At 49.3% G+C, this 3105-nt stretch overlaps 1 long non-coding RNA gene across 1 annotated transcript; it reads left to right on the forward strand.

Annotated features, from left to right (window-relative positions):
* The first annotated feature begins 216 nt into the window (after window positions 1–216).
* On the forward strand, window positions 217–2760 carry LOC140700391 (uncharacterized). The gene is made up of 2 exons (XR_012078789.1): window positions 217–838; window positions 2071–2760. It is a non-coding gene; the product is annotated as an uncharacterized lncRNA (long non-coding RNA).
* Window positions 2761–3105: the final 345 nt, after the last annotated feature.

Genomic DNA, 3105 nt, shown 5'->3' on the forward strand with positions numbered 1-3105 from the left:
GGGGTAGTTCAGTGAAACAGGCCTAGGAGCGGGACTATGGAGAGGACCGAGGACCCGCTACACACAGCCAGTACCTAGTGGAAGAAAGCCTAAACAAACAAATAAATAAATAAAAGGGAACAAGCAGATTCATTTGACCCACACGTTCTCCCAGGCCTGTCCTGCTGCATCTGATCTCTGAGTGCCCTCCTACCTGTAGGTCAAGAGTCTTTTACAGCCACCAGCTGATGGCCCGTGTGGTCAGGAACTCCTCAGGCTGGGAAGAGGCACCTGCGGTTCAGGGAGCCCCTGGAAGCCTGCAGCTGCAGAACTCCCCTCCGCTGCAGGGGGCGAGACCTTGGACACTGAAGTAAACACCTCCTCGTTTGGGACCATCAGTCCAAGAGAGCAGGGAGAGTCACGTGGAAACAACACCTTATCTGGAGCTGTTCATCTAAACTGCTCAACATCGTGAGAACAACCACCTCCTTCTACCCCTTTTCCCCCATGGAGACGGGATCACACAAGAGGCTTGCCTGTCATTGGGTGGAAGGAAGTGCCATCCGCGGTCTGAGAAACCTGCCCTGAATTTAGACTTCAGTCACAGCAGTTAATGACTTACGCACCAATGAACCTGGCTCTTCAAAGTCAAACGTGTCCCTGTGGGTTGATGTGTGGAGCCATGGTGTCAGTGCCTCATCTTCTCTTCTAGCCAAAGAGAGGTGGAAAGAGCTGGGCCTGGCTGAGTACAGCATCCTGGAGACTTGTAGACAGTAGAGGGTAGGGTTAAAAAGCACGGAGTCCGTGGATCCTGACGCAAGTTCAAACCCTGACTAGGCAACTAGCTGCATGACCTTGGGTAAGTTACCTAACTTCCTTGTGCTTCGTCTGTAACATGGGGTGGCACCTCTGGGCCCCTCCAGCTAGCTGAAGTACATGGCGTGGCTTCCCACCAGGCATGTGGCAAGGTCATAGGGGAAAACAGGAATGCCAGGTACCAAAGAGGATCAGGAAGGAGGAGTCCAGGTAAGGAGACATCACAGGGATAAAGCAGGGGAAGGCCACATCTCAGGAAGTTCAGACTGTGCCTAAGAGCTTGCTTCATGGTAACAGGACGGTCGTAACCATGTCCAGATCTGCTGACTCTTCTGTAGTTATACGGAGCAGTCATTACAAATAACTGGAAAGGACCTGGGGAGGGGGGAGCAGGACCAAAACAAGTTGCCTCCTCACGGCAGTTTCATCCATAGTCGCGCTCCAAGTTTACTTACGTCACTCTCATAAATCCAGAGAAAGTGAAACTTCGTTATTATCTTGTTAACTAACCTCTCCAACAATGTCCCATCTCCCCTTGCAAGCAGAAAGAGGGAACTAGAAATTTTAGTTCAGTCTGTAATCTCAGGCCAATTGCAAAATCTGAGCAAAGCCATCAGACAACTTGATGCCTTCTGGATAAATGTTCAGTCTTCCCAATGTCCTTGCTTCTTCTCTTCCCCAAGATGATGCTCAAGGACAGGAAGGAGTCTGGTTCCAGACGGTGTCCCGTGCTGCAAAATGCCTAGACTGGGCTTGTTCCTGGACTGGCACCCTTTAGGGAGCAGCCAGCACCCAGAGGGGTGCTCCTGTCTCCTATGGAAGCCCGTGCTGGGCTGCGCTGGGCCGGCTGCTCGTAGGTCCACAATGGCCTGGTGGTTCCAGGACGGCGTCTCGCCCTTCCTCTGGCTGCTAGGGGCCATCTTCCTCTCGCCACGCCGGATGTCCGAGCCCTGCGGCTCTCATTCAGCCCCCTTCCCTATCTTCCTTGGGGTGGGGGGGAGGCACATGGACATGTCTGGGTCTCCTCCACATCACATAAACTGGTACAGGAATTGCCTGAGGGAAGAGGATAACCCAGGCACCTCCCAGAGCTCCAAACCTAAACTGAAACGAGCCCCCAACCCCCATCCTTGAAGGGCCTGCCCAACACACCCACCCCCGCCCGCCTCTCCTGCTTTCTGCCCACAAGCCCCCAGGCCGGAAGAGGCGCGTTCTCACTGCCTCCCTCTCCTCGCTTCCTGGGACTTGCTCATCGTCACTTTCTTCTCCCTCCAGCTTCCAGTCTCATGACTAAGTCTCACTGGGGAGTAGAATTCAGGAGAGGAAAAGATCATTCTTACCAGTAACACGAGCTCAACGTGAAGCTTTATCATAAGGATGAAACTTACTACTCTGAGGGAAAAGATGTCTACCAACCTCTCAGCTCCCTTAAACCCAGGCAAGGAATGGTTTGAGGCTGTCCTTGTATAAAGTCAATACAGATGGCACTTGGCACGTGTACATAATCGGGACGCGTAAGTCTATCTATAGCAACAAGGTGTGCGAACCTTGTGATTCCCAGACCTGGACCACAGGAGAACGGGATGCGACTCTTATGCTAATGAGCTCATTAATATCATGAATGTGATTAACAAATGAAGTTGATTATCCTGGTGAGCATTCATTACAAAGAGGTAAGTTGCTGTGCTGCAGCCACACGAGTAACTATCGGCTGTATTTGTCCGGAAGCACTCTTTTCATCTTTGCTCATTTATTACCACTAAATGGATAAATGCCTGGGTCTGCGGGCTCAGCTCATTACTTCCATATATTACCTTGATTATAATTTGACCTCGTGCACATTTCAGTTAGAAGAACCCTACAAAATATCACTTCTATTTATAATATAGCCTCATCTGCCAAGTCTACAGAGAAATAACATCCTAATTGAAAAGAATAAAAGGTAACATTTGCGTGTAAACTGCACATTCATTTAGTCATCAATTTTATTTCTTTCTAATTATCAGTGGTTGTGCATCTCCCAGGAGCTGGGATATAGTTGTTTTTCCTCCTAATAACTCCTGAGAAACAGAAACCCTAATGATCACATCAGCAGGTTGGGAAGCCTTAGTTTTAATATGCCATTTCTCGGGGCCGTCAAAAATTAAGAAATAGGATTCAAACTTCAACTTCCTCAAGTTCTGAGGCCAAAGGCCTCCTTTCACGTGACTCCTTCACTATTTGTGTCATAAGAGGTGCAATGTCTTAGCAGTTTCGAGTAAAATAACGCTCTTAATACACTCAAAATTAAATACATATCTTGTCACCAGC

This window comes from Vicugna pacos, chromosome 12, assembly GCF_048564905.1.
Source record: "Vicugna pacos chromosome 12, VicPac4, whole genome shotgun sequence".
In the NCBI taxonomy this organism is placed as follows: Eukaryota; Metazoa; Chordata; class Mammalia; order Artiodactyla; family Camelidae; genus Vicugna; species Vicugna pacos.